Below are 14,530 nucleotides of genomic sequence, written 5' to 3' on the forward strand. Positions count from 1 at the left end.
AAGCTTGCGACGCACTTACGAGATTGACTGATTCACCAAACCCGATTGCTAAACTGCAAGTGTTCAGTAGTAAATAATCATACATAAATATTGTAACCCACTGGAGTCAGCTTTTACGAAGAGGATATGGACCGCGTAAACTAAAACAATGTAAAAAACCGCATGAATTCTAAAATATGTATAAATGAACCGCGTTTATCCCGAAATTCTAGTGAAAAAATGCGTAAAAAGCGATTCGTGTAAAAATAAACCGCGTAAAAAACGACTTCAGTGTACATTGGGAATAAAGCGTTGACTCTTCCTTGATCGAATGGTCCAAGAAAATTGAAAATCCATCGAGAAACGGCTGAGATATTAACGATCAAAGTCTATCATATTTTCGTGACGTTTTTCGATTTTTTGCAATCGTAAAGTGTACCCCAATATAGAAAAGACAGACGTAGTTCTACGTCAAAAAGTTAAGCATTCAATGATGGAAATGATGACGATTTGATGATTGTTAGTGCTTCCCGTGCCACCTTAATTATTGACTGCCGCATAATTTTGAGATTTACTGCTAATTGAAACCATGACAGTTGTGTTGCTCTCGCTAGTCGCGATACTCTCAAAGAAACTTTTTTCCAAAACGTTTACAATGCTTTAGGTGGGGATGATGCATAACGCACTACTGAAGAAAGCCAATTGTAAAACTTATTCTAGGCAATTCCTTGCTTTGTACTGTGCATAAACAGTTATAAGTGTGCCAGCTACCTGATATTATTACACAATTATTCATAAATACAATTATTGGATGTTTGTTTTTAGCTCTGCCTGCATTGAAGTTTCATGATTAGTACGTGCGTTTGATTCCACTCCTCTCTATATCAATCAGCTGTTGTGAATCCTCTCAAAACTCTCACGTGTTTCGACTTCCCGAGTTGAAAGAATACTTTTTCGGTATCATTTTACAGATCAGAATACTTTTTGCAAGCAATAATAAATCTAAATTATGATGTATTTGTCAAGTAATTTTATTTGAAATTATTCACATGAAATGACGTTGAAAGTTTATCTAATGAAACATACGATCCATTGTATCTTTCCATTATTAAATGAGAAAATGTTTGTAGTATTCGGGCGAAAGATGATAAAACTAAATATTCTTAAACTAGGGTTTCTTACCCCATTCCCGGCCTAACATGCGTACGACTGCATTATTTAATTGATATTTATGACAGGAAGCAACTTTTTCTGAAATTTGTAGGCTGTATAATACTGCATTGGGGTTCACTTCTGCTTAAAACATAGCTATTCGTGCTAAATATCGTTCAAAGAAGCTTTTATTTGATTTAAATGAACGAGGTGCAGCACTCATTTCAGTCATAGCGATTCCCAATCCGGCATACAAAAAACCAGTTCCCGGCCTAAGCAAAATTTCACTCAATCTCTCAACATTTTACTCTCATTCTCTCTCGGGACGGTAGAAAATGCGATGTAAACAAAAACATGCACGTTCCACGACAACAAGATGCCAGATGGTATTATTCATAATCATTTTTATTTGGTTGAGAAGATATATAAACTCATCAAAATTTCTTCCAAATACCTTAAAACAATATTTATTTCACCTTTTAAAATCGAGAGAACTATAAATAACATGATAACGTCAACGTATTAGACAATTTTCCTATTAACGATGAAGGATCATTTTTATAATTCTGGCCTTTTGGCAGCACGGTGCGGCTAGAAGTTCTTGGGCCAAGGTGAATTTTTGTTCGGTTTGTGAATACATTTAAAATGTATTCTAGTATGTTTAAATAAGTTCTAGTGAAACGAACAAATAAGAATAATTGAAGTGCGGGTGTTTAGAATTGTGGTGTGGTGATTAACAGCTTCATGCAATGGTTGTATCGAGCACCGTGACGATTTTTAGGTAGGTGTTTATTCGATAATACCGTTTTGTGAAAGTGGAAAGAATCACTCCGGCTCAGTGGTGTGGCATCGAAGAGTGAAATTTTGAATTCTACATTTTTATTTTCTGCAATTGAATCAATTGGGAGTAAAACAAGTGATAGAAAAATATTCAGTATTGTTAAAAATAAATGGGAGACTTATTAAAAATTATCAACCATAAACCTACGACTTCCAAACAGTTTAAATCATTAGTTTTCTGTGCAGTGAGCCGGGAACCGGGTCCATAGGCCCAAGTAGTGATTTACCCCAATTGAATAATTTATTTGCGAAATTATGATGAAAATGATGTATCGAACCACGAAAGGTTAATGCTTGAATCGCTTTTGCTTGAATCGCGTTTGGAAGCCGTAAGGTAGGCAATTATGTTTGGTATGTTCTGCGAATGAAAGTGATTATATCGTGATTCGAGAAAAGCATCATGAGGGCCCATTCACAAACTACATGACGTTTTAGGTTGTGGGAGGGTACTTGTTTGAGCGTTAAGGACTTTATAAATTTCAGAACCCTACCATACATGAAGCATTACTAGAGACTTGGTGTGGGTTGAGTTTTGCGTTATGTAATTTGCGAATGAAACTTAACCGCTGAGTGGATTAACCTGTTTTTACAAAAATTCTTAGCAACCTAATCGCAAGCATCGGATATTCTATCTACAGCTTTCGGTTATTTTCTCCAGTACGGGTTATTGGTGAGAATGTTTTGATTTTAGAGGTTCACCTATACTAACGTAGTGCTACAAATCGAAAACACATGCCACCATTTGGCTACGGGTGCCCCAGTAATGTCCAAAAAAGTTTTGGTTAATTATGTCGCTATACTAATGGAAATTGTATGGATAGCTGACATAGTGTGGTTGTTAACCATTTATCTGATGTGCGAAAGCAGGTATGTTCATTCAGAAAACTCTTTTATTGGGCAAAAGAAAAACTCTAGCACAGTCAGCCTGCATAAGTCAACGAAAGATGTCTGCTAAAAAACCGAGTCAAAGTGATTTTTCACGCAAGATAATTGCTTTTAATAGTTTAGGAACTGTATAAATCTAGAGTTATGAAGCAGATATATGTTTGATACACTTTTCTAAAGTGGTTAATATCTCCCTAAAAATCGACGTATTATCGCTGAAATATTGATTACCTTGCGTGATGAGCCAATGTTACATCCAGGGCCAACATAACCGCCGGTTACCCTATATGTCGTTAAAAGATTGAAGCACATCCAGTCTACCGGTTATTGATCAGCCGGATAAATTTATGATAAGTGAGGCTGCAGTATCCACAGTAGATTGGCCCAGCCTAGTATAATCGTTTCAGATGCCTCTTTCTGCAGCCGATTTTCGAAAATTTCAGCTGGATTTAACCATTTCATTTTTAACTTTAATTTTGTTTGAGTTGGGTTGAGCACTTCAGGCCTGTAATTGCCATAAACATACGCATGCAATCAAAGGTGTCTGCGATTCGTGGTTTCGCGCGCACTGAAACATAACTAACTGCACGCGCGTCACAACACATATCGCAGCTACCTTCGATTACATGCGCTTGTTTTCATGGCAATTAATGAATTCCAAAGTGCTCAACCCAACTCCAAATTAATCAGCTAAAAACTAATTTAAAGTTTATTTAACCATAGTAGAATTTTATGTGGATTGTTCACTGGCATGTTAACTTCATTTCCTGCAAATCTGGGCTCAATCGGGCTCTTCCATCCAATTTCCTGTACGAAATAGTAACAGAGGTGTATTTTCCCATATATTTCGGCTGAAATCCCCATATTAAATTAAAATCAATTGCGCCAGCTTATGCAATAATCAGGCTGAAATTTTCGGAGAATAATTTTCTTACCCAAAGGCAAAATCCTGGGGTGTGCGCCGTAGAATCCGACGACTTTTTGTATCCTGGGCCAGTCTAATCCAAAGGTTGTTCACTTCAACTGCACACAACCTGTTCGATGGAACAGGTTTCTCTTGTTACTTTTTGTGAGCTAATTGCTTAATTTGGGACATTTGACTGTCCGAGCTTATTGTCAAATTTGTTCAATTTCAATTCAGATTTCTTGCTGATGACCTAATGACTTCGCCACTCGATTCACTTAAGTTAGCAAATGGCTCCCTCTGTTAACAACCACAGTTCGTCACTACTAATAGATCATTTCTCGGAACATCATTATTCCAATGCAAGCACAATTTTCCCACCACAATAAACCACTCAACTGAGTGCACTTTGTGAAATTTACTATTCCATTTCAATTAACCTTCACAAAAGTCGGAAAACAATTTACAACAATTGAGAGTCAAATTGCTAATTGTATCCATTATGCCAATGAGCACGAGCTCGAACAATCGCTCAGCTGCTGCAGTAGTGGGCGAAACTTTCTCGTTTCATTTTGGATTGTAACCCACTTGCCGCGGGTATCCTTTCACTGGCATCCATTTTCAAACGAAAAAAAAAACCTGCAACAATCATCACTTCCTTTCAAATTATTCAATTACCTTTTAATTGTTCGCTGTTTGAAGAGCACCCATTTTTCAGCTCTGCCCGACGAGGAAATGCCAATAGAGGCGACATCGTCAGGGATAGTGTTTTTCGTTTCACGATTTTTTTCCCTGCCCGCACAATCAAATTGAGATGCAATCAGGAGAAAAGTTGCAGCATAATCTTGGGAGGAAGCAACCGACTGACGACGCAACGAATCGAAAACGCTTTCATGTTTGAGGCGCGAAGCAATTTTCCATCTTCTCGCAAAGTGGTTGCTTCTTTCAATCGGCCTGTGCGAACTGGAGCGTTGGTAGTTGATGAAGAAGGAAAAAAAACGTTTAGGTATCCGAGTACCATTTCTGGGGAAATCGTTCGGAAAGTTGAGTGGTTCGAAATTGAAAGAAGCAATGCAATTAACGGGCGATGGGATCGAAGCTATGTTGAAGGGGGCGATTTTTGTTGCATTTCCTCAGCGTTGTGTAACAGGGATGTTATGCATTGAGTTCTATTCTTTAAATATTTGCTGATATAGCAGAGAAAGTTGGAATCGATAACATTGTAGGTAAAACTCATAGCACAGAAAAAGGAGCTTGAGCCTTGTAAATGAAAATTGGCAGTCAAAATTCTCAATATCCTTCTTTGTTATAGAAAAAAAAGTTCTTGCTCTATCATCCCTTTTACATTTATTAGGCAATTGATCACATTATGCTTCATTGAGGGTTAAATTTAGAATTTTCGATGGGGCATCAACAACCACTTAGGTTAGAGGTATTGAACAGGATATGAACCTTTGCCTACTCGACTACTGGTACCTGCTGTTACTGCATAGGTAAGGCGAACAGTAAATGTCCAGCCCAAGTTTAAATTTTGAGTACTAGAGCTGTATTTCCACGCCCTCACATCTGCTGGCTTGGAATCTGAGATTATGTATTATTGGAGGTGTTCTCAATATGAGAGCCTTGACCTTGAATCGGATCATACAACCAGTCGAATACAAAAATCTGTTGATGGTCAAATATTTACCTTCTCGTCTGGACCCGAGTATTTATCGTTTACAAATCGCTGTCCAGCATATCTTGCACGGAGAATCCCCCTGTTTCAATTGATTCAAACAAGGTCCCAGGGCAGCGAACGCTTCATCGGTCGAATCGGTCGCTGCAGTGCGTATCATCAGGCGTTCTCTTGACTACTACAGCTGGAGTAGTGATCGGGTGTCGCTATCCAGCATAACCACTTCTAGATTCATTTCACTCCAGAAGACCAACATCTTGATTCTGCGCATCGGGCAGTCCTGAATGAAGGCATCTCGCAAGAAGTCAAGTCTGAAATTTTGTCGTACGCACGATCGATGGAATTCCTTGTTTTTCGAAGGACACAGAAAGCCAGTTAACCTCCACCGTTTGGGCAAATGTAAAAAACAGGGTTTTTCCGATCGACGAAAATCGACTTGTACTCATTTTTGGGGTCAGTAGTGACAGACGAAGTGAGATCGGAGAGACAGACGACTAGATTGTTATTTAACATGGCAGTATCGGACGGTCTGGAGGAGCTAATAGATGCTAATAGTACGATTTTGATTCTGCGATGAGTGAATAAACAAACACTCACTGAAAGAAGGTTGCAGCGAAGAGCTATACGACAACACGGTGAAGTGGGAAACGGATTGGCAAAAATTGGTCAATTGAAACACATCACACTGGGGTGGCTGTAGAGCAAGGGTTGACGAAAGATCCTGATTAGAAGCTGCGGTACAACGATAACATGACCGAGCATCTCGATCTTGGTCAAGTGCGCATGGCGGCCGAAGCTAAGGATATGACGGTCAAACGGTGCACAGTGGTGCGTTTACCAAAAATCGTGAACTTTTTTTTTACCTCTTCAGGGTGTTTTTTTATGACATCGGTGTCTTTGGGAATATCGGTCCATGGTCCATGGTCCATGGTCGGTCCATGGCAAATCGTCCTCCACCTGATCGATCCACCTTGCCCGCTGTGCACCTCGCCTTCTTGTTCCCGTCGGATCGTTGTTGAGAACCATTTTCACCGGATTACTGTCCGACATTCTGGCTACGTGCCCGGCCCACCGCAGTCGTCCGATTTTCGCGGTGAGAACGATAGATGGTTCTCCCAACAGCTGATGCAACTCGTGGTTCATTCGCCTCCTCCACGTACCGTCCGCCATCTGCACCCCACCATATATGGTACGCAACACTTTCTTTTCAAAAACTCCCAGTGCGCGTTGGTCCTCCACGAGCATCGTCCAGGTCTCGTGTCCGTAGAGAACTACCGGTCTTATAAGCGTTTTGTAGATTGTCAGTTTGGTATTCGATCGGAGTGTCTTACGGACTCCAAAGTACGTACGATTTCCAGCTACTATGCGCCTCCGAATTTCTCTGCTGGTATCGTTATCGGCGGTCACCCATGGCCCATGTACACGAATTCTTCAACCACCTCGATTTCGTCACCACCGATAGAAACTCGTGGTGGGTGGCTTACATTGACCTCCCTTGAGCCTCTTCCTATCATGTACTTCGTCTTCGACGTGTTGATGACTAGTCCAATCCATTTAGCTTCGCTTTTCAGTCTGATGTAGGCTTCCTCCATCCTCTCAAAGTTACGTAACATAATATCTATGTCGTCGGCGAAACCAAATAACTAGACGGACTTCGTGAAAATCGTACCACTCGTGTCAATCCCTGCCCTTCGTATTACTCCCTTCAAAGCGATGTTGAATAGCAGACACGAGAGACCATCACCTTGCCGTAACCCTCTACGCGTTTCGAAGGGACTCGAGAATGCCCCTGAAACTCGAACTACGCACATCACCCGATCCATCGTCGCCTTGATCAACCGTATCAGTTTATCCGGAAATCCGTTTTCGTGCATTAGCTGCCATAGCTGGTCCCGATCGATTGTATCATATGCGGCTTTGAAGTCGATAAATAGATGATGTGTGGGCACGTTGTATTCGCAGCATTTCTGTAATACCTGACGTATGGCGAACACCTGGTCTGTGGTAGAGCGTTCACCCATAAATAAAGAGTAATCGATTAGTTACTAATCGATTATTCGAGATTTTACGACATCTCTAGAAGCGTATGACGACAGATTTGCATTGTGTGAAATGATTGGATGAAGAGAACAGAAAAATAGCTTCCCGCTGCACTTCTTTTTACATTAACATTCTTCAGCGTGGTATCCAGTGTGGCGAAATCTCAATTATTATATAAATATCAGTTTGAAAATGTCGATTTATGAAATTTAGAAATACTTGTTCGGATACACGTGAAGACAGACATAATTATACGCATATGAAACTACAGGCCAGATATTTTAAATCCTGTGGGGATTTCCTTGCCCCAATTTGCCCCTCTATTGCATATGAAGTCTTCAAATATCACTATTTTTGACCTTATATTGCCGATAACAAGTCATGTTTGCAAAAAATATTCCTGGTATCTTCCAGAAAGTGGTCCATTTTGATTATATGTACATTTTTGTAGAACATTGTATTGAACTGAAACTGTTAGTTTCGAAAATATCTTTAAAAACTGTAATTTTAGGGTCGGTCCATAAAAAACGCCCCGTATTTCAAAAACGATGATATATGAACACTCGGTGTCTTCATCGATGAAATTCATAATAAATTGCACTTCAACTTTGCCAAAGACACCATATTTAAAAATCGTTTATTGAAGAAGTTACATTTTGCAGCGCCACCTGTGGCAAAAATTGGAACTACAACTTTCCGTCATTTGATGCGCCATATTTTTGTAAAATTTATTCCCGAAGACACCGATGCCAAAAAATAAAACCCTGAAGTGGTAAAAAAAGTTCACGATTTTCGCCAAACGCACCACTACTGTGCGGTGTTTCCTACCTCATCATCCGGTGATCGAGGTACCAAGTACCACGTCAGGTCGTAGTATAGCAAGACTCCAGGTAGATGACATCTCTCGGAGTAGCCCTCCAGGTTGATTTCCCCGCCTTCATACTAAGAGGTTATTCAAATATGTCTTCAGATTTCATCTCAGGAGAATGTTAATAGTGTTCTATTGTGTTCATCGCCGAAAAGTTATGTGTGTCCCGATACTACCAGCTGGCGTGCGCTTGCAATCCGCGGTGTCCATCGGGGAAACGACAGGACTGGTATTGATTATTATTGGTAATCATAGAAGCTGGATGCTTTGTTTTACCGCAGAGAACTGTATTGTTCACCAGTTCTGATGTACAAAAAAACGTTCACAATGTGAGGAGAGGAGGCAACTACCACGGAGTATCAACGGATTCTTCATTCCTTCGCCAATGGCATCTACTTTACATGATGGACGGTTAGGTCGATTTCATCGCTTTGGCGGTCTTCAGACGACCAACACCTATGCTATCCACGGCACAGAGCTGTATTGAGGTGTTGGGAATGGTCCCATGATTCTGGCTTCATGTTCAATGGAGCCCTGATTATCCTGTCTGGCCATTAAGCCGAACGAGTGAAAGGAGGTGTGTTTTTTTTGCAGTGAAAAAAGAAGTGACAAAATTGGTGCTGTGTTTTGTGATTTCTATGTTTCGTGACGAGATGAATATATGTTCAGTGGGATGGAAAACTGAATATATGCCCCTATTAGGAGTTTTGATTTCTCAATAACGTCATTTTAAACGGTTTTCTTAGAACAAGAATCTTCTCTAAACAGTTGATTCATTATTTATTATTATTTATATGTCAACATAGAGTTCGTGTATTCGGAGGAAACAATCTAATTCAAACAATTTTCATGTTGTTTATAGCAAAACTAATTTTAGGCGAATCTAAAGTCTGTTGGAAATGTTCCAGCCATCTGTAAGGGTTGTGGTATGTTGTAGAGTAAACATTGCTTCATGATTAACTTCAATCCTTATTTTCTACTCACAAGCTGATGCATTGTACCTACGGCAGTTACCTACCGAGTATTTTGTTTTTGTTTTTTTTTTTAATTCGTCGATCAGCAAGCTATTTGCTTTTATTGTACCAAACTATGCCACTGCATGGGTTTTTATTAATATTATTTTGAAGTTAAAAATTATTTTATGTTGTTATGTAGTTATGTCGTATACAAAGTATTTTATGTTGTTATAACATTTTTCATTACAAATTTGCAATAATTATGTACCATCGTGTGATGTTGGTTGTTAACGTGTACCGATAAACATTATGAATATGAGAATTACCAACTTCATGTACTTTTACTCCAGTAGTAGGGCACCAACTTTCTGTACTGTTACACCAGTAGTAGGGCAACAATCTCCGTTAACCTCCTATATGACAGCAAAATGTTTTTCTTCGCCAAGCAATTGTTTTGCACACCATGCAATGTAATGCACCAAGTGCCACTTACTAGCAACGACCGACAAATAACCAGGGTGAGAACATGTTGCTTTGTGCAAAGCCGTAAACAAGTATCTGCTGAGGTTCTTCGTCTATCTGACGGACGGAGCTTACGATGGGTTACCGTCACCGTGGGTGACACTGGATCCAAGGAATGAGAATGGGTCATCACATGGTATCATATTTTCCTTCCGCAAAATACATTCAATTCGTTTGAGATGCAACTTATGTTTCCTCACCCTAATTCTATCCCGTGGATTCATTTTCACCCCCGTTGACGGTGCATAAGTTGATTTATTCGAGAAGCTAACCACTTTCGCCTGTCGGGTTTGAGATATTCTGTACAAACTTGTGAAAAACACGAGTAGCAGATGTTGCTTTACATTCGAACAGTTTTGTTTGTTTGCGCCAAGTTGATTAGGTTCTGATGAGTAACATATCCTCTCATGAAAATACGATTACCGTAGTTTTTCTCTTGTTTCCATGACTAATTGAACAAGTTTTCAAGTTTATTTTTCAATAGACTGCCTCGAGCGGAAATCATCGATGAAATCGTTTTCCCCTATCCGGTGCAATCCCAATAAAACATTCAAAAGCACAACTGAATCCCCAGCGTCTCCAATGGCACGCTTTTGTTTGACAACTCACGTGGCGGTTGGCACGTTTGCTTGTCGATCCGCACACTAAATTTGCACAGCCAGCATGTGCCGGGAGGACCGGCACAAAGCACAATGCATATTCCCGGTGTGCTGGAAAGAGAGCGCAGCGGAGTTATTAGCCCAGCTGCCAAATAGAATGGCAGCAGAAGCGGCAGCTCGGGAATCGCATTTTAAATCAGCTCTCGAGAACGGCATGAATAATGCAGGTTTATTCAGGTGTATGCGCACAATAATCATGCATGAATGTGACTAAATAACTCCCGTGCGAGACAAGCCTGAAAAGCATGAAAGCCGACAGTGAGAAAAGCAGAAAACAGCGTGCATACATATGTGCAGAACTGGGACTTTTGCGTGCTCGGACGGAAAAAAATCTATAATCAAGTATTGTAACAGATGTTTAAAGATTGTCCTCGGGAGTGTGCAGTTTAGTTAAACTCGCAAAAAGAATATTATGAACACCTTCATTATCCAAATTTTCTCACAGTTCTGCATCAGAGCATACCAAGATTTGAGAAAGAGCTGGGCATTTGTGAAATTGTTTGATACTCCGAATCATTCCTGATAGAACATTTGTGGTAAACCTATTTCATAGTGGTTCGGTAGAGATTGAGAAGATTATGTCCCTGTTCCTGAACCAATAGCAGGGGATGGATCTCTTACTGCCGAACACCTTACTGGACTGCATATATAGAGTTACGTTGTCATGAACGTGATAAAGTTTTTAAAAAATAATTCTAAGTTCGATTCACATTCACTATTTATTCGTATTCGTTATACACTTGATGTTTTACAAATTTTAATTATCTACACTTGGACGTGTTGTCCCTATCGAATGCCGCACTGAACTGATCGCCCTGACTGAAGCTACCTAGTTACCTGGCTATGGCCGCCTAACTGGAAACTGCTGCTTCAGCGGAATTCCTGGTTCGTCAATTGGGTCCCGGCTGATGCAACCTCGATGGCCGGATGTTTACTGCAACGTCAGCGTACCTGTGGCTAACCTTTGGTTGGTAACCAAATAGCTGACGTCTCCACGTGCACGTACTTCGTCGATGACCATAGGGAAGTATGTAACTCGATAAATTACTTCAAAATTTGTAAATTTGTAAATGATTTCTCAAGCTCTAGATATGGGTTTGTGGTGAAACTGTCCGTAAGTAAAAGCACTGAATAAAACTTTCTAACAAATAGGAATATCAAAGTTGATCGTTGACTTTTGGGTCAGTCCGATATCTTTATTCAATGGTACCTATATCCAATTACGACTATGGGACTCATTTTTGAGACTTTCCTACATAGGCTTGTCTTTTACACAATTTCCCATTGCCATCGGCAATAAGAAATGCCATAACTTTTTTTCCTCTCATTTTCTACATTTGTACAACTCGTCGTCGATTTAATTTGTTACTGATAACGATTCTATTACGCGAGTCGAACTGCGGGAAACCGAGTGTGCCCAAGAGGGAGCGAAGAAGCCTTTCTTCATACGTATTCGACATCACTGCTGCTGATGCTTCTGTTGGGGTGAATCACAATCTGTTAATAGCAGTATCGTTGCTAAAGTGCCGTCGGGAGGATAGAAATGGAATACACGTACCGCTACTGAAGCCAACCAACCGAACAAAGAGATAAATTGAAATGGTAAGAAGAGTAAGCAACCATCAGGGATGATGACGAGGAAAGTAGGGGCGGCCAAATATGGAGAGATGCCAAAGCACCAAGATTGATTACTGCTGATAATGGGGATGTAATTTTCTGTCCCATTTATTGGCATGAGTCGTTTGCATTGTCATCGGGAAATTTTTCTCGATTTTTGGGGTGGAAATTTTGAGGAGGAGGGGAACGTGGAAGATTATAAACAAAGTTTGTTTGCCTATTTTTATTGCGATAAGCAGTGGTGAATATTTGGGGAAATTCCTGCTGACAGAGCGTCGATAATTCGAGATTTTATTTTCAGAGCTTATGATAATGCCCCTGGTCTCTGCTGTCGAGGAATGTTTGGTGATGAATAAATAAATTGTTATTTTACGAAAATTACTTGCTTCCGGGAAAGAATCGTTATTCCCGACAACGATCGCAATAAGTTAGACGCATTTAGAATGATTCCTTTACTCTCTGATCTGAATCCAACTTCTTCTTCTTATTGGCATTACATCCCCCACTGGGCCATTGCCGCCTCGCAGCGTTCTCTAAGCACTTTTGCGAGGTTTTTAAGCTAAGTTATCATCTTTGCATTCGTATATCATGAGGCTAACACGCTGATACTCCAACGCCCAGGGAAGTCCACCCCGAAAATTCCCTAGACCGAACACAACCACCTGCAGCATGATTTGGCTCTGTAGCTACGCATCTTATCACAAGGTCAAGGAAATCCTGAATCCAAATATGTAGTATTTATGTTACTTTTAGCGGGAAGTCCAGTTTAAAATCTTTTCTTTCTGGACTCCTTATGGGACAGTTGAATTTTTATTATCAAAAATGTTGAAAGTTTCTATCATTTTTTTTATTCTAAGATTCTTCAATACTACTAACAGAACCCGGAATTCAACACCAGTTGAAACATTTGGCAAAACGTTCTGCTTCATCTTCGTATCATATCTTTAAATCTCGAAAATGGTGTAACTCATCGGTCAAATTTGATTGAAACACTATTTTCAATCAATTTTGTAGCGTGGCCATAATTCTCCAGTTCAGTAAATCTCCTAAAAGAGACAGCCAGCCGATTCAAATCTCGGTCGTTCCAACGCCAACCAACGTACCAAAATGGTAAACCAAGGCTACCAAGTGACATTGTGGTCGTGAGGCAGGAAGATAAATGCCGGAAACGCTTTTTGTGCCATGTGAACGAACGAGCCACACTTCTCCTTGGAAGCATTTATAAAACACTTTTTTTTCCTTTTCTCGTCTTACTAACCAATATGCTGAACTTGGGAGCAATGCACACCCATATTTCTACATTGTCTGGCAAAAATTGCACTTTTAGCGTTGCATTTATGGGCTCGTCTGGTACACTCTTTCGTGATTATGTGAAAGGGTGTACCAAAATAACTTCTATTCTACATAGGTACTGCAACATGCTTCAGAACGCACGTCTGTGATTTAAACCACCAACTTTCCCTTCAGCACATTACAATCGATGGTACTGTCATACCATTAATAGCATGAGCATAATGACCGCACAATTCGTAGTTGCTACTTCGTGATTGACTAGAACTTGCGAAATTGTACAAAGAACACAATAAATGGGACTTGGGCTACCCATTCTCAATATACACGTTTCGGGAGCTCAAATATTTAAAGCTAATAATGGCGCCGGCCACGTCCTTACGGTCATATAGGAAGGAAAGGATTGCTAGTCCGACTCTCGTTGCTGCTAGAGACCGAGTATACATCTGCATCTCGACGATTATCCTGGGTTAGGATATCGTTTCAGTTGCAAACGGTAATTTATCTGGATTCACTTCGGTAAGCGATGCTATCTATGGGATGGGAAATAACACTAATTCGCTGTCTGACGACGAGAAAAAAGTTGAATCATGCCCGGTGACTTATGAAAATTGGGAAGAAACAAGTTTTGGACGACCGAACGGATGCGCAGCACTCTGTACTTACTTGCTCGATGGCTACATGCGCATGAACCGAGCACCAAATCTACAATCGATGGTACTCTCATACCCACCTGAAAGACTATAAGACTGGGTATCACAGTTGACAGTTGGCTGAACTTGCATGGCCACATTAATCTGGTCCGGAGCGATTGTTTCTTACAGAATCAACATGCTGATATCCATCTCTCGACGAAGGACTCCTGTTGCATGCACCGAAATCAGCGTACCTACTATCATACCACCGTCACCCTCTTCAGCAAATGAATTAGTTATTTGTAAAAAAAAAACTACGTGTAGCTATAACGACTGCAGCCTACGCGACCGAGCGAACAACACTGACTGGTGCAAGAATCGCCATCCTCAGGATTAGGTAGGACGCTTTGGACCAAAAAGCTGGCGGAGGAGCGAATCTGAAACTGATTTCTTCCTAAAAAGAAGTTAGCTTACATCTGCACAGATAACACTGAATCACCAATTTGAC

The sequence above is a fragment of the Armigeres subalbatus genome, chromosome 3, assembly GCF_024139115.2.
Source record: "Armigeres subalbatus isolate Guangzhou_Male chromosome 3, GZ_Asu_2, whole genome shotgun sequence".
In the NCBI taxonomy this organism is placed as follows: domain Eukaryota; kingdom Metazoa; phylum Arthropoda; class Insecta; order Diptera; family Culicidae; genus Armigeres; species Armigeres subalbatus.